The sequence below is a fragment of the Pongo pygmaeus genome, chromosome 16 (assembly GCF_028885625.2).
Source record: "Pongo pygmaeus isolate AG05252 chromosome 16, NHGRI_mPonPyg2-v2.0_pri, whole genome shotgun sequence".
Lineage (NCBI taxonomy): Eukaryota > Metazoa > Chordata > Mammalia > Primates > Hominidae > Pongo > Pongo pygmaeus.
The window spans coordinates 27,503,173-27,521,307 of NC_072389.2; the positions used below are offsets into that span (position 1 = coordinate 27,503,173).

Below are 18,135 nucleotides of genomic sequence, written 5' to 3' on the forward strand. Positions count from 1 at the left end.
CCCCTTGATCAAGTTAGATTGTGGTTTGTCCATCTTGTTAATGTTTTTCAAAACAACAACTGGGAGTTGGTTAATTAATGTACTGTTTTTATATTCTCTGTGTCATTAATTTCTGCTTTAACTTCATTATCTCCCTCCTTTATTTGGTGGACTTTGTTTTTTTCTAGTTTTTAGAGTTGGATATTTAATCTTTTTTTCAGTGTTGTTATTAAATGTGTTTAGTGCAAGGATTTTCCTCTGATTACTGCTTTAAATGCATCCCTTAAATTTTGATATGTAGTGTTTTCATCATTTTTTAAAAATTGAAATTTCTGTTTCTATTTCCCACAAGAACTGCTTCAATAGAACATTTTTAACTTTCCTGGCAGAAGGACATTTCTGTTTTTTGTTTTTCTTAGTAATTTTCTAGCTTGGTTGCATTGGCAGCAAAGAGGTTTTTGTATTTCGAAATATTTCTACTTTACGGAAGTTACTAATTGCTATGTTTTGGATATTTGTCCCCTTCAAACCTTATGTTGAAATTTGATCCCAGTGTTGGAGGTGGGGCCTGACGGGAGGTGTTTGGGTCATGGTGGCGGGTCCCTTCCGAATGGAATGGTGCCATCTTTGTGGTAATGAGTTCTCACTCTATTAGTCCTTGGGAGAGTTGGTTGTTAAAAGAGCCTGGCGCCTCGTACTCTTTTGCTTCCTCTTTTGCCATGTGATCTCAGCATGCCCTGGGTCCCCTTTGCCTTCCCCAACAAGTGGGAGCAGCCTGAGGCCATCACCAGAAGCTGAGTGGATGTTGGTGTCTGCCTCTACTTTCAGAGGCTGCAGAACCATGAGCCAAATAAACTGTTCTTTGTAAGTTGGCTGGATTGGAATCCTTTGTTACACTTTTTTTTTTCATTGACTTATTTTTAAAAATGCTGCTCCATTGTCGTTTTATTTATATGTTGATTTTGGAAGACCTGATGTCAGTCTGATTGTTTTGCCTGTGGCCTTGATGATTTTTATCTTCTTCCTTGAAATCTTACAGTTTTACTAGAACATGTAACAGAGATTTTAGTTTTAAATATTAGCTTCACTCTACTATTTGTTTTTTTCCCTTAGGGACTCCAATAAACAAATATTATTCCTTCATTGCCTGGGTTCCATTTCTGCTACTATCTCTGCCCTTTTATTTTATTTTTTTTCTTTTTATTATTATTATTATTATTATTATTATACTTTAGGCTCTATGGTACATGTGCGCAACGTGCAGGTAAGTTACATATGTATACATGTGCCATGCTGGTGTGCTGCACCCACTAACTTGTCATCTAGCATTAGGTATATCTCCCAATGCTATACCTCCCCCCTCCTCCCACCCCACAACAGTCCCCGAAGTGTGATGTTCCCCTTCCTGTGTCCATGTGTTCTCATTGTTCAATTCCCACCTATGAGTGAGAATATGCGGTGTTTGGTTTTTTGTTCTTGTGATAGTTTACTGAGAATGATGATTTCCAATTTCATCCATGTCCCTACAAAGGACGTGAACTCATCATTTTTTATGGCTGCATAGTATTCCATGGTGTATATGTGCCACATTTTTTTAATCCAGTCTATCATTGTTGGACATTTGGGTCGGTTCCAAGTCTTTGCTATTGTGAATAATGCCGCAATAAACATACGTGTGCATGTGTCTTTATAGCAGCATGATTTATAGTCCTTTGGGTATATACCCAGTAATGGGATGGCTGGGTCAAATGGAATTTCTAGTTCTAGATCCCTGAGGAATCGCCACACTGACTTCCACAAGGGTTGAACTAGTTTACAGTCCCACCAACAGTGTAAAAGTGTTCCTATTTCTCCACATCCTCTCCAGCACCTGTTGTTTCCTGACTTTTTAATGATTGCCATTCTAACTGGTGTGAGATGGTATCTCATTGTGGTTTTGATTTGCATTTCTCTGATGGCCAGTGATGGTGAGCATTTTTTCATGTGTTTTTTGGCTGCATAAATGTCTTCTTTTGAGAAGTGTCTGTTCATGTCCTTTGCCCACTTTTTGATGGGGTTGTTTGTTTTTTTCTTGTAAATTTGTTGGAGTTCATTGTAGATTCTGGATATTAATTGATCTATTTACTTATTCATTTTTCTTCTCTCACTTGCTTTGATATCTTTATTTAGTGACCCCTGTTATATTTTTATTTTTGTCTATTGTCTTTTGGGCATCTTGTAATTTATTTCTCATTTCTTTTGTAAAGTGATTTCTCTGAGTACATAATAGTTGTTGCATATTTATGGGGGACATGTGATATTTTGATACAATAATACAATGTGTAATGATGAAATCAGGGTAATTAGGATATCCAGAACCTCAAACATTTATTGTTACTTGTTTTGGTAACATTCCAAGTCCTTTCTCCCAGTTACTTTAAAATATACAATAAATTATTGTTAATTTTAGTGGCCCTATCGTGCTATCAAACACTAGAACTTATTACTTCTAACTAACCCTATTTTTTGTACCCATTAAACAACCCCTTATTTCTGAGAAAACTTGGTTACGTCATCCTTGAGTTCAATCAGCTTTTTATTTCTCCCTGTTATTTGCCCATTTCTGTTTTCAAATCTCTGATTTAAGGTGGGTTTGAATTTTTAATGCTTGCTTCAGGCTTGAGCGTGGCAAATTCATTTTGAAGCGTGGGCTTGCAGTTTGCTTCTACGTGCTTCACGGTTATTTTCAGAGGGGATTTTCCTCAGCTGATATGTGTGACATTTCCGCTCCTGATAGCGTTTGCACTGGCTCTGTAGGTGTGACTTCATTTTTCTCTTGTTCATTTAATGCCGTTGGGCTTGCTTGTGTTTCGTAGGATTCCTGGCACTCTTCTGTGGGAAGAGTCTCCTTTTCTTTTCCACTTGACCACTTGGTTGCCCAAAAGAGCTTTCCCTTCCTCTTTGCTCTTTCCTCCCCAAGGCTGCATGCCCCCAGATGGGCCCTTTCTGTGCTGCTGCTCCTCTCACAGCACCTCCCAGGGCCCAGTTCCCCCTGGCCCCTTCTGGTGGACCTTCTTATCACCTCAGCACCCACTCTGTCTTCCCTTAGGGCTTTCTGTCCATTTGCTGTAAAGCTTTGTGGCTGGGACAGCAGTGAGAGAGAGAGCAGGCTGGGGGTTTGGTGGTATTTTCACTTTTCTCTTTTCAGTTCAGATATTTTACACTTTTGGGGTTCTCTACCTTCACATTATGTGGAAGGCATGGCTTTGTGTACATTTTACTTTCTTTTCTTGTTTTTTCTGTCTTTTGGGAGGAAATTTTGGGATAGAAGCAGTTATACCACTGCCATTGTCCTCAGCTATCCACGTTGCCAAATTTTTTTTTTGAGTTGGAGTCTCATTCTGTTGCCCAGGCTGGAGTGCAGTGGCGCGATCTCGGCTCACTGCAACTTCTGCCTCCTGGGTTCAAGCAATTCTTCTGCCTCAGCCTCCTGAGTAGTTGGGATTACAGGCACTCACCACCACGCCCCGGCTAATTTTTGTATTTTTAGTGGAGACGGGGTTTTGCCATGTTGGCCAGTCTGGTCTCGAACTCCTGACCTCAGGTGATCCGCCCGCCTTGGCCTCCCAAAGTGCTGGGATTACAGGCATGAACCACCATGCCCAGCCCCATGTTGCCAGTTTCTAAAAGGGAACCACTGTATGTTAACAACTGTGCTGTGGTGGCCACAGGCCAGGTCCATGGAGATTTCAGTAGCCCACCCAGGCAGGCTTGAGGAGGTGAGGGGTGCTGGGAATATAAGGAGTTGTTGCCTAGGGTTCCTGGCCTTGTCCTTGTTACTTTGCAACTTGGTGTTCCCCCAGTTTGTGCTGGAGTATACCCAGGAGTTGGGGAGGATAGACTGTTGGCAGCAGAAGGAACTTTATACACTTAACCAAGCCCCATGATCAGTGAGGGGCTGAGCTACTGCTCCATGTGTCAGCCGGTGTCTCCAGCCCACCCACTGAGCCGGCCCAGGTGGGACTGAACTCCATCTTCTTTTCTGGGGCTGCCATTCTCAGCCACCCCCGCACCTCCCTAGTAGAGTTCCCTGAAATTGCCCTGTGTCTGCGCCAAGGATGCACCCCACACTGCAGTGTGCAGTTCCTCCGCCCTCCAAAGCTCATCTGCGCATCTCTTCTGGTTCTCTTAGGCCCCAGCATGGTCGGGAGTCTCTCTCTGTCCCGCAGCGCTCCCAGCCAACAGCACTGCTCACTTCTGCCCGGTCCACCTGAATCTGCTGCAGTGGGCCCTGCGCTGGTCCTCCCGGGGCTGGATCGGGTGGATTTTGGAGCAAGCGAGGGAGCTGAACAATGCATTGTGGGCTGGCTTCCCTTGTTGCTGCTCCAGCAGGGCAGGACGGTATCTCCACAAAGGTTCAGAGGTGAAAGGAAATGAGAACTGGAGCTATGACTCGGATTCACAGGGAAGCTGAATAAAGGGAAAGGAGAGAGTTTAAACTTATCTGCAGGCATCATGTTAAATGTAATGTTTTCTTGACAAACAGCCAGCACACTGCACTATTTTTAAAAATCCCCTCATTAAAAGCTAAGACCAATTTCTTACATATGGAAGAGTTTCTATGCTACAGGTTATTCTAATGAGAAAAAAAGAAAAGTGACTTACAATACTATACAATACAAGCACATGAAATATTCATGTAAAAATTCTTTTAGAACAAGAAGACACATGCTTATAGGTAAGAAATGCTATGCAGATATTAAAAATTAATTCCTGAGCACAAGAGTGAGCCAGGGTAATGCAAGTGCAGTTTGTCCAGAGTTTAAAAACCAGGACCTGGGGTTCCCAGGCCTTGAAGCCATCACCAAGGACCTAAGCCTCGCTCTCCACTCCCGCTAGGCCGCAGGGACCCGCTCCTGGGGGATGGAGGGCAGGAAGCAGGGGGCAAGGGGAGTTCCAAGCTCCTGGGGAAAGCCCGGGACTTTCCAGGGTTTTCTTCTCAGTAATAGAAAGTGCCTCTGGGGCAACAGAGCAAGACTCCCTCTCGAAAAAAATAAACAACAACAACAAAAAAAACAAAAAGAAATTGCCTCCTAGAGAGTGGGTGGGAGTTGGAAGTTGCTTCATTTCTCACTTCCATCTCCCAAGCGACACTTTCTGAGCCAGGGTCCCCTGCACAGGCGTCCTGGAGCGGCAGGGGTGGCTGGCGGTGCCAGGAGAGGAGGGCAGCTGTGGGTCCGCGGAAGCACCGCCGTGGCGGGCTTGGGGTTTCGGAGCACAAGATAACAGCTGTGTGAGAAACGGGGTGGGGACTTACGCGAAAGCCTGCTTTGAGGGTTCACGGCGCCGGCGACACGAAGGTGGAGTTTACTGTAGCCTGTCTCCAGCCTCACAGCAGCCCAGGGGAGAGGGGGCGCAGGAGCGCCGGGACCTCGTGGATCTCGGGGCTTCTCTCAGGGGCGCAGAGGGCTCCTCTCCTTCCCCTTGGCCTCCTTCCTTGCGGGGTGACTGCCCCTCGTGGCCTCCTTGACCCGGGTGCCCTGTGGGTGCTTCCGAGGGGATCGAGGTCGGAGTGGAGGATGTGAACTCTGCAGGCCGCCCAGCCAGCACCCATGTGCTCAGGTGCCAGCTAGTGATGCGCGTGTGCGTCGGCGTGACTTGGAGGAGCGCACTGTGCCAGGAACACTCTGACCCTGTCCCTCTGCGCCTGCCCGCCTCCCCAAAGGCCAGGTCAGCTGCATGTAGTGTTTCTGCGTATGGTGCATCTCCCTGTGGCCTCCCCGCCCCCAGCCTGCAGAGGAAGAGTTCCCAAAACCTTTCCTAAATCTCCAAAGTCCCTCTGTTTCCCTGGTGGCAGGTCACACTAGCTGTTTGTGTGAGATGGGACTCGCCAGAGATGGACAGTCACTGCCAGGAGAGGCCCCTGCGTGTCCTGGGAACCTGGGATTCAGTGCGTGCTCAGAGACATTTTAGGAGTGCAAGATTTACCATAGGCTTGGCGATGTCTTTTATTTCTTTTTAAATTAACTGAAACAACCCAGGAACTGGATTTCTTCAAATCTACCAATTTATACTTTAATTTGGGAAAAGGAAAAGCACTCACAAATAAATTTAATTAGTCAATCTATAATTATGGTACAAATAAGTTCCACTTAAATATAATATTCCAAGCATAATAATTTGTTGAGTAAATCAAATCGTTGATACATCTTAGTGTTCCTAAAGTTAGGAAATCATCTAAGCTTCATAAAAAGAAAGCATTTCATATATTTAAATTTTCCCCAGAAGTCCTTCTTTGTTAAAAATAGAAAAAAAAAACCATTTTTTTTTTCATGACTTCAAAATTTGCAGATATTCTGTGCCTGGAAGGAAGCAGTGGGGTTTCTCATGCTTTCCACACCGTAGTTCAGGACTGCAGCCTGGAAACTGCATGATGATGGAATTGCCATCAGAGGGAACATTAGAGGTTATTTAATCAAATCCTTTCATTTTATGAATACATTTCAGAGGTCAGATGAGTTGAATGCTCTCCCCCTCCGCCCCGTGCCAGGACCCCTCTGGTCACAGTGGCTCTGGGTGGGCAACCCTGTTCCTCAGAAACCCCTGGCTCCTTGGGTACAACTCACTGAAGCCTTGTGTCTCCAGCCTCACATGGCTGCCCTGGATACTCCAGGTGAGCAGGGCCTTGTTGGGTTGAACAGTTGTGACCTGCTGCGTCTGGGGACTTACGTCTGGGGACTTACATGTGCGTGTATTTCTATATCATCATTTAAAAATCTGTGCAATGTTACATTGTAAGTGGATAGGCTATCATCAGCTTTTCCCCTTTTGTTGACATTTAGGTTATTGTCTATGTTTTTCCTCCCGAAACAGTCATGTAAGGAACATCTTTGAGCATTGGGTGGTGACTATTTTCCACCCTCCTTGCTAGGTAGGGTCTTTCTCAGGAAAGAAAGAGATTATGTGCTCAAAGGTCAGGTTTGGGGAAAGAATGGGTGTGCTGAACTCCCAAAGAAAAGAGGCCACGACCTCATGGGCCTGAGGGACAAAGGGGAGATGGGCGCTCCAGTGGCCTGTGATCACCTGTGGCCTGGCCAACGGAGCCAGGAGATTCAATGACCTTGTTCCTCCCACCCCTCAAGTCCTGCCAGTGTCTCCCATTGGCCAGACTTACCTGGATTCCAGAAGATGGGAGAGCTGCCAGCAGCAGGGTTGGGGAGAAGGCTGGGGAGAAGACCAGGGGCAGGACTAAAGGGCAATGAGGGATAGCCCCAGACAGCCCTCCACTTGTGCCTGTTAGGATTTTAAAAACATCTTTTGTCCAGTCCAAGAGAAAATCACTTGTCCTCAAGACAAGAGCTGTACAATATCCCATCAGCTACCGTGTGATATGGGGTGATGTTAGTTCAGTAACACCTGAAACTTAAAATGTTAGCTATTCCAATGCTCTTCATATATGACAATGGAGAATAAGTGGGGGAAGAGAAGCAACAAAATACCATAAAACAGAGCTGCTGTAGCCCTGGCTTCCAGAGCTGATTCTGAAGTCTGAATTGTTAGTTAACTCACTTCTTTAATGCCACGTTCCCCTGACCTCACTTCAGATACGTAGTTTTTTATCCACTGTTGAGGTGACCCAAACCATCATCCTCATGAGACCTGAGACCTTGGTGTTGTGTCTGTACTCGAGTGCCAAGGTGTGCATGAACTGGGACTACTGGAATGCAAGGAGGCACACCTGTGAATGCCCAGCTCCCGGCCAGTTCTTGCCAGCGTGAGGAAGCAGCAACCCAGTTCCCTCTGAGAATTGAAAGCAGTTATCTTGGACAGTAGAGGGACTCTCCTTGTCTGCTTGATGGTCACAAGGCATGTGGAGCTTCATATGGCCAGGGAGGATTCTCAGCTTCCAATGAAATGCTGACACCTGTTGTGATACCTTGGTTCTTGTCTTCTTGGTTTAAGAGAATTTAAACAAGAGACACATAGCAAAAGAAGTGCAGCATAGAGTATTGCAAAAGAAAAAGAATACTTTGAAAGTTAGGTGCAGAATAGACAGTATACCCTGAGAGAGAGAGAAATTCAGGACGGGCTGCTCATAAGGATGAGACAACAAAGACCAGCACTAGGGAGGCTCCCATTATGGGAGTCTTACATGATTATTTATAAGGAGGTGGGAGAGGTGTTGCTAGTAAGAATGTTCTGGGTGGTCCTGTGGGTGCACGTGCACAGTAGCTGTACATGCTTGTTCATATATCGTATGTCTCATTAGCATCTTAAATCTCTACCCAGGGGTATGTTTTTTGCTATTATAATGAGGGCAGGTAAAGTCAAAGTGCACATGCTCTCTAGAGGGGAAAGTCCCTACTGAAGATAGCTTTGCTTGAATAGCTCAATTACAATGCAAATGCTGAGGCTTATTGTGTCGACTGCATGGTCACCATGGTTGCCGCATCCGGAGAACATAGTCACTGCCTTGACTGCCTATCCCACCTCAGGTAATAAAGGTAATGGTACCTTTATTAGTTGTGTTTCCTTGGATATTAGGACCTGCAAATCCACTGAGCTCAAGATTATTAAGACAGGGGGCAAAAATTCCTGAAGTGGGTCACTGGGTGTAGTAATAAGGGAGGGAGTGCTCCTATCTCGCTGCTTTGTTTCCCACACCCATGCTTCCCAGTGGGCTGTGACAGAGATAGTGACATTCATTGGTAATTTGTTTAAGCACATAATGCATGCTGTAGGGTGGCACCCCGACTTTGCAGACTTTTGGATTGCAGCAAATAGTACCTCTGAAGCTTTAGCAGGCCACTCTTCCATCAAGTCAGCTGCTTCTGGGTAATGGCACACATGGTACGACCAGTGAGTTCTGGTGTGATGCACTGCCTTCACTGTAGAATAAGCTCCTTGTCAAAGGAACTGAGTGAGAAACCAAGGACTGGAAAAGGAATTCTGAACATCAGTGAATGATGGGGCTGGATGAAACTTTACAAGAAAGAAAAGGAAATCCTTATTTGTAAAATGTTTCTAACATTTCTAACCTAATCATAAGATTTCTAACCTAATCATAAATTTCTAACATAATCATAAGGGCCCTTGTGATTGGATTGCGCCCACCTCTATTGGTTAGAATAATTTCCCCTTCTCCGAGTCCTCAACTTAATCACATCAGCAAAGTCCCTATTATCATGTGTGTTCATCTCCTATTGCTGCACAAATTAACAGAAATTGAGTGGCTTAACCCGAATTTATTCTCTTATAGTTTTGGAGGTCAGAAATCTAAACTCAATCTATTAGAGAGGGCTGTGTTACTTCTGGAGGCTTCAGAAGAAAATAATATGGTTTTTCTTCTTTTGCCTTTTGATATGGTTAGATTACATTGATTAATTTTCAAATATTGAGCCAACCGTGCATACCTGAAATAAATCCCCTGTGGTCATGGTGTATAATTATTTTCACGTATTCATGGATTCAGTTTGCTAACATTTTGTTGGGAATTTTTAAGTTTATGAGATATATTGATCTGTAGTTTTCTTTATGCTAGCTTTGTTTGATTTTGGCTTCACAAAATGAGTTGGAAAGTGTTCCTTCCTGTTTTATTTTCTGGAAAAGATTATATAGAATTGATGCTAGTTCTTTACATGTTCAGTAGAATTTTTATTTTGTTGTTTAAGATTTGCTAGGATAATTTTATTAAGAGATTAATATGTATTTTTAGCAAGGTAAAAAATACAAATAATAATAACAACCCTTCTGTTCATAAATATCCCTTCAGGTGAAAACACTGGAAGTCACAACAGTATAAAGAATGTGGCCCAAATAAAGCCCAAGTATTTTTTGCACACTTTTATTTATTTTACCTACCATATGATCCATAATTCAACCTTTTATTTGGTTATTGGCTTTGTTAGTCTGTTCTCACGCTGCTGATAAAGACATACCTGAGACAGGGAAGAAAGAGATTTAATGGACTTACAGTTCCATGTGTCTGGGGAGGCCTCACAATCATGGCAAAAGACGAGGAGAAGCAAGTCACATTTTACATGGATAGCGGCAGGCAAAGAGAGAGCTTGTGCAGGAAAACTCCTGTTTTTACAACCATCAGATTTTCTGAAATTCATTCACTATCACGAGAACAGTGCAGGAAAGTCCCATCTCCATAATTTAATCACCTCCCACCGTGTTCCTCCCATGACTTGTGGGAATTGTGGGAGTTACAGTTCAAGGTGAGATTTGGGTGGGGACACAGCCAAACCATATCATTTCACCCCGGCCCCTCCCAAATCTTTACATTGCAAAACCAATCATGCCTTCAACAGTTCCCCAAAGTCTTAACTAATTTCAGCATTAACTCAAAAGTACACAGTCCAATGTCTCATCTGAGACAAGGCAAGTCCCTTCTGCCTATGAGCCTGTAAAATCAAAAGCAAGTTAATTACTTCCTAGATATAATGGGGGTACAAGCATTGGGTAAATACAGCCATTCCAAATGGCAGAAATTGGCCAAAACAAAGGGGCTACAGGCCCCATGCAAGTCCAAAATCCAGCAGGATTTCTTAAAGCTCCAAAATGACCTCCTTTGACACCATGTCCCACATCCGGGTCATGCTGATGCAAGAGGTGGGTTCCCATGGTCTTGGGCAGCTCGGTCCCTGTGGCTCTGCAGGGTACAGCCTCCCTCCCCGCTGCCTTCACGGGCTAGTTGAGTGTTGAGTGTCTGCGGATTTTCCAGGCACACGGTGCAAGCTGTCAGTGGATCTACCATTCTGGGATCTGGGAGCTTCTCACAGCTCCACTAGGCGGTGCCCCAGGAGGGACTCCTCTGTGCGGCGGCTCTGACCCCACATTTTTCTGCTGCACTGTCCTAGCAGAGGTTCTTCATGAGGGCCCCGCCCCTGCAGCAAACTTCTCCTGGACATCCAGGTGTTCCCATACATTCTTTGAAATCTAGGTGGAGGGTTCCAAACCTCAATTCTTGACTTCCGTGCACCTGCAGGCTCAACAGCACATGAAAGCTGCCAAGGCTTGGGGCTTCCACCGTCTGAAGCAACAGCCCAAGCTCTGCCTTGGCTCCTTTTAGCCATGACTGGAGTGGCTGGAATGCAAGGCACCAAGTCCTTGGGCTGCACAGGGCAGGGAGGCACTGGGCCTGACCCAGGAAACTATATTTTTCTTTTAGGCCTCTGGGCGTGTGATGGGATGGGCTGCCAAGAAGATTTCTTTTTTTTTTGAGACGGAGTCTTGCTCTGTTGCCCAGGCTAGGTTCACTCCATTCTCCTGCCTCAGCCTCCCGAGTAGCTAGGACTACAGGCGCCCACCACCACACCCGGCTAATTTTTTGTATTTTTAGTAGAAATGGGGTTTCACCGTGTTAGCCAGGATGATCTCGGTCTCCTGACCTTGTAATCTGCCCACCTTGGCCTCCCAGAGTGCTGGGATTACAGGCGTGAGCCACTGCGCCCGGCCTGCCAAGAAGATTTCTGACATGCCCTGGAGATATTTTCGCCGTTGTCTTGGGAATTAACATTTGGCTCCTCATTACTTATGCAAATTTCTGCACCTGGCTTAAATTTCTCCTCAAAAAATGAGATTTTCTATTCTATTGTATTGTCAGGCTGCAAATTTTCCAAACTTTTATGCTCTGTTTTCTTTTTAAAGCTGAATACCTTTAACAGAACCCAAGTCACCTCTTGAATGCTTTGCTGCTTATAAATTTCATTTTTTTTTGCTGTCAATAAGTTTATGGTCTTCATCTGAAAAATCCTCATGGAAAATTGTTTGGTTTAGCTCTCAGAAGCCCACTTCTGAGCTCTGAGGAAGGTTGCATTCTTTTGAGCTACTCAGTCTTTCTTTTGAGCAAAGGACATTTTGGGACAGTTCCACTTCTTTTTAACTTTTTTCTTGGGCTTCTTCTCCTAGATGGGATTCTCTCATATAGCAGCATGAGCTTTCTTATACATCTCCTCCATCATGTCTGGAGTTACACTGTTCTTCCTGTATTGAAAGAACTGTTTCTGGTAAGCATCTTCATCTTCCTCCATTAAGTAGCACATGTTATCTGCAACATTCTGGCCTGTGATGTGCTTATGGTGTACTTCTGCATTAAATTCCTTGCTTTCAGAACCATAACCAGGGAATCATTTGGTACTGTGAGGGATAGACAAGCCTCTATCTACAGCTCTTTTCAGGGCACCAAAAACTTCATTGCCACTGGTAGTTCTGGCAAGGTCCGCATCCATATAGCAGGTAAAGGCACTTGGCTGACCATCAATGCTTTCCACATTGTAATCCTCGCCAGTCACCTCCACTTGGCCTTCATAGATCTTTTCCATGCCAAACCTATTGAGAAGCCTGCAGCCCAGTACAATACACCGCAGCGTAATTGGTCAGGCCAACCTTCAAACCATATTTTCGTAGTTCACGTGCATATGCTGTGCATACTATCATATCCCCTTCTGTACGGGCATAAGCAACCTGATAAATAATCTCTGTGTGTTACACAAACTATCATCCTGTATTTGGGTGTGTTGTATTTATTTTTGTCCTGTATCACCAAGCATTTCCAAGCAAAATACTCAGTTTCACCCTCTTGCCGTCTTCTAAATTTCGCTTGATATCTCTTAAAGTAGGCTTTATTCTTTTTTTTTTTTTAAGAGATATGCTGCTCTGTTTATTGACAGTTAGTATGCAAAGTATTTTGTTAACATTTTAATTCGATGTTGAGTAAGCAAGGTCGTTTTCTCCTGATATCCCACCAAGGAAACCGTAGAAACTGAGCTACATTTTTTTTTAATGATTTTAATTAATTTATTAATTAATTTATTTTATTATTATTATACTTTAAGTTTTAGGGTACTTGTGCACAATGTGCAGGTTAGTTACATACGTATACATGTGCCATGCTGGTGTGCTGCACCCATTAACTCGTCTTTTAGCATTAGGTATATCTCCTAATGCTATCCTTACCCCTCCCCCCACCCCACAACAGTCCCCAGAGTGTGATGTTCCCCTTCCTGTGTCCATGTGTTCTCATTGTTCAATTCCCACCTATGAGTGAGAATATGCGGTGTTTGGTTTTTTGTTCTTGTGATAGTTTACTGAGAACGATGATTTCCAATTTCATCCATGTCCCTACAAAGGACATGAACTCATCATTTTTTATGGCTGCATAGTATTCCATGGTGTATATGTGCCACATTTTCTTAATCCAGTCTATCATTGTTGGACATTTGGGTTGGTTCCAAGTCTTTGCTATTGTGAATAGTGCCGCAATAAACATACGTGTGCATGTGTCTTTATAGCAGTATGATTTATAGTGTTTTGGGTATATACCCAGTAATGGGATGGCTAGGTCAAATGGTATTTCTAGTTCTAGATCCCTGAGGAATCGCCACACTGACTTCCACAAGGGTTGAACTAGTTTACAGTCCCACCAACAGTGTAAAAGTGTTCCTATTTCTCCACATCCTCTCCAGCACCTGTTGTTTCCTGACTTTTTAATGATTGCCATTCTGACTGGTGTGCGATGGTATCTCATTGTGGTTTTGATTTGCATTTCTCTGATAGCCAGTGATGGTGAGCATTTTTTCATGTGTTTTTTGGCTGCATAAATGTCTTCTTTTGAGAAGTGTCTGTTCATGTCCTTTGCCCACTTTTTGATGGGGTTGTTTTTTTCTTGTGAATTTGTTTGAGTTCATTGTAGATTCTGGATATTAGCCCTTTGTCAGATGAGTAGGTTGCGAAAATTTTCTCCCATTTTGTAGGTTGCCTGTTCACTCTGATGGTAGTTTCTTTTGCTGTGCAGAAGCTCTTTAGTTTAATTAGATCCCATTTGTCAATTTTGGCTTTTGTTGCCATTGCTTTTGGTGTTTTAGACATGAAGTCCTTGCCCATGCCTATGTCCTGAATGGTAATGCCTTGGTTTTCTTCTAGGGCTTTTATGGTTTTAGGTCTAACGTGTTTAAGTCTTTAATCCATCTTGAATTAATTTTTGTATCAGGTGTAAGGAAGGGATCCAGTTTCAGCTTTCTACATATGGCTAGCCAGTTTTCCCAGCACCATTTATTAAATAGGGAATCCTTTCCCCATTGCTTGTTTTTCTCAGGTTTGTCAAAGATCAGATAGTTGTAGATATGCGGCATTATTTCGGAGGGCTCTGTTCTGTTCCATTGATCTATTTCTCTCTTTTGGTACCAGTACCATGCTGTTTTGGTTACTGTAGCCTTGTAGTATAGTTTGAAGTCAGGTAGCATGATGCCTCCAGCTTTGTTCTTTTGGCTTAGGATTGACTTGGCGATGCGGGCTTTATTCTTAACAACTTTACAAACCCCATCCTGCGGAACAGAGATCCTCATCCGTGGATCAACAGAGACCTGCCCTGCTTAGAAATTTCTTCCTCCAGATACCCTAAGTCATCTCTCTCAAGTTCAAAGTTCCACAAATCTCTAGGGAAGGGGCAAAATGCCACCAATCTCTTTGCTAAAACATAAGAAGAGTCACCTTTGCTCCAGTTCCCAGCAAGTTCCTCATGTCTGTCTGAGACCACCTCAGCCTGGACTTTATTGTCCATATTGCTATCAGCATTTTGGTCAAAGCCATTCAACAAGTCTATAGGAAGTCCCACACTTCCCCACATTCTTCTGTATTCTGAGCCTTCCAAACTGTTCCAACCTCTGCCTGTTACCCGGTTCCAAAGTCGCTTCCACATTTTTGGCTATCTTTTCAGCAATGCCCCACTCTGCTGGTACCAATTTACTGTATTAGTCTGTTCTCACACTGCTAATAAAGACAAACCAGAGACTAGGTTCTGGGCCCAGTGATTCGTCACAATCACCCTTTGTGGCAGGTTTCAGTCAAAAAAGGAGAGTCACAACAGCTGGGTGATGGATACACAGAGAGGTCCTATGCTTCCTATAGGCAGGACCCAGCAAGGAGAGTTACATCGCCTACAGAAGACCCAGGAATTTATTCCTTTCTCTAAGTCTAGCTACAAACGCCAGCGTCTTTCCTGTTGGCTGGTTTGTGGTATGAGTGTCATCATCACAACTCTGAGGTGGGCTAAAGTATATGTCACAATCCAACCTTAAACATGCAAAGTCCAGGCAAAAGGTGAGAGTTACATCATCTAGGTGCTGAGTGCAGTGATGCACCACAATCCTTTTGTGGTAGGGTGCAGGCTGAAGAAGAGTCACATGACTTTTGGGTTGGGACCAGGCAGAAAAGTCAAGTCATTCAGGTTCCAGACAGAGGTGTATGTCACAATCACACATCATTTGGATGAAAGGCCCAGCCATATGTCACAGTGCCACCTGTGGGCAGCACGAAGGCTGGAAAAGAGAGTCACATCTTCAAGGTGCAGAGTCAATATGTCACAATCTCATCTGTGGGCTAGGCTGAAGCAGGAGAGTCAAATCACTAAGATGCTTAGCAGATATATACAATCACACCTGGCTGTATGGCTACTGTCTCCTCACTCTTTTCTTTCCTTCAAAAAGGTCACCAGGTTTAGCTTAGAGACATCAAGACCCAGAAATCAGGTTTCTGTCCTTCTTTTAAACCACATCTCTATACAAATTCTGCTAAGCAGGTTCCAGTATTTCCACTCCTCCAGAGAGATTTCTGTGGCCACATTCCTGAATGTAAACAGTTTCATTTCCCAGCTTTCAGGATGTCCTGGCATCTTAGCTATGTGTCTCCCAGTACCTGCAGATCACAGGGCAACAGAGGCTGTGACAAAGTCACTGGGGGCTCCAGAGGTGGTGGACATGGAACAGTAGAGATAAATCCCAAGCTCTGGTGGGAGTGGGAGACAAAGGCCCGGTAGAATTTTCTAGCGAAACAGTACTGGGGGAACCTGCCCCCAGTATTTCGACGTAGGTTCTTTCTATTATCCATAAGTGTCAGCCAGCTGAGAAATAGAGACAGTACAAAGAGAGGAATTTTACAGGTGGGTTGCTGGGGGTGACATCACGTATCGGTAGGACTGTGATGCCCGCCTGAGTCTCAGACCAGCAAGTTTTTTATTAAGGGTTTCAAAAGGGGAGAGGGTGTAAGAACAGAGAGTAGGTACAAAGATCACATGCTTCAAAGAGCAAAAAGCAGAACCACTAATAAGGGTCTAACAAAGATCACATGCTTCTGAGGGTACAGAACAAAGGGCAAAAGCAGAACCACTGATAAGAGTCCAACAAAGATCATAAAGCAAAGGGCAAAAGCAGAACCACTGATAAGGGTCTATGTTCAGTGGTGCACATATTGTCTTGATAAACATCTTAAACAACAGAAAACAGGGTTCGAGAGCAGAGAACTGGTCTGACTACAAATTTACCAGGGTGGAGTTTTTCCCCACCCTAGTAAGCCTGAGGGTTCTGCAAGAGACCAGGGTGTATCTCAGTCCTTATCTCAACTGCATAATACAGACATTCCCAGAGTGGCCATTTATAGACCTCCCCCCAGGAATGCATTCCTTTCCCAGGGTATTAATATTCCTTGCTAGGAAAAGAATTTAGTGATATCTTTCCTACTTGCAAGTCTGTTTATTGGCTCTCTGCAAGAAGAAAAATATGGCTCTGTTTGCCCGACCCTACAGGCAGTCAGACCTTAAGGTTGTCTTCCCTTGTTCCATGAAAATTGCTGTTATTCTGTTCTTTTTCAAGGTGCACTGATTTCATATTGTTCAAACACACATGTTTTACAATCAATTTGTACAGTTAACACAATTATCACAGTGGTCCTGAGGTGTCGTACATCCTCAGCTTATGAAGATAACAGGATTAAGAGATTAAAGTAAAGACAGGCATACGAAATTATAAAAGTATTATTTGGGAACTGATAAATGTCCATATTAGTATGAAATCTTCACAATTTATGTTCCTCTGCCATGGCTCCAGCCATTTCCTCCGTTTGGGGTCCCTGACTTCCTGCAAAAAAACGAGGAGTCTGGAATCTTTTTTTAAAAGGAAACTTTCAAATTAACAATTCAACTTCTTTCATGGCTAAAGGGCTATTCAGATTATAGATTTTATCTGTGTTTTCATACTTTGTGTTTTTTGAGGAATTAGTTTGTTTCTTTTTAGTTGCCAAATTTGTGAGCGTAAAGTTGTTGATAATATTCCTTTATTATCATTTTAATGTCTGAAATATATGTAGTAAAATTTCCTGTTTCATTCCTGATATTGGTGATTTGTGTCTCTCTCCTTTTATTTTTGGTCAGTCTTTTTAGAAGTTTGTCAATTTAACTGATTTTACCCAAAGAAACAGCCTTTTCTCCTTTGATTTTCATTAGTATTGTCCTATATTAACTCGATAGATTTCTTCTGTGATCTTTATTGTTTCTTTCCTTAAGCTTTCTTTTGATACATTTTACTCTTTTTTGGCAAGTGTTTTTGAGGTAGGAACTTAGATTATTGATTTGAGATTTCCTTTCTTTTCCAATGTTAACATTTAGTGTTATAAAGTTTTATCACAGTTATAGTTCAGTTGCACCCTATATGTTTCTATGTGTTGCATTTTCATTAAAATTCAGTTCTATATATTTTAAAATTTACTTTGAGACCTCTTCATTGACCCATAGACTATTTAGAAGTATGTTGGTTAATTTCCATGCATTTAGAGATTTTTCTATTGTCTTTCTGTTAGTTTCTAACTTTATTCTGTTATAGTTGAAGAACATACTCTGTATGAGTTTATTTTTTTACATTTGTGGAATTTTGTTTTATGACCCAGAATATGATACATCTTGGTAAATCTTTCATGGGAACTTGAAAAAAACTGTATTCTCTTGTTTTGGGGTGAAGTGTTTTATATATGTGAATTAAATCCCTTTGGTTCAGTGTTGTTCAGTTCTTCCATATTTTGAATTATTTTCTATGTAGCATTTCTATTAGTTTCTGAAGGTGAGTTTTTTATGTTCCCAATTATAAACATGAATTTGTTTTTTCTTTCAGCTCTAGCAGTTTTTCACTTCATGTATTTTGCTGCTCTGTTGTTTGGTGCATACATATTTAGGATTGTTGTATCTTCCTGGTGGATTGACCTATTTATCATTATTTAATAATTTTCTGTCCCTCTAGTAATTTTCTTTACTTTGAAGTCTACTTAGCTGGTATTAATATAGTCTCTTGCTTAGATTTTTTTGTGTGTGTAACATATCTTTTTCCAGCATATAGTTGGGTTATTTTT

At 42.9% G+C, this 18,135-nt stretch overlaps 1 protein-coding gene and 1 pseudogene across 1 annotated transcript in view; one reads left to right on the forward strand and one right to left on the reverse strand.

Moving 5' to 3' along the window:
- The window catches only part of OCA2 (OCA2 melanosomal transmembrane protein), a 347,971-nt gene that overhangs the window by 187,685 nt on the left and 142,151 nt on the right, over nt 1–18,135 (forward strand). The gene's annotated exons all lie outside the window — the stretch shown is intronic.
- LOC129014703 (large ribosomal subunit protein uL18-like) lies at nt 11,739–14,296 on the reverse strand (annotated as a pseudogene).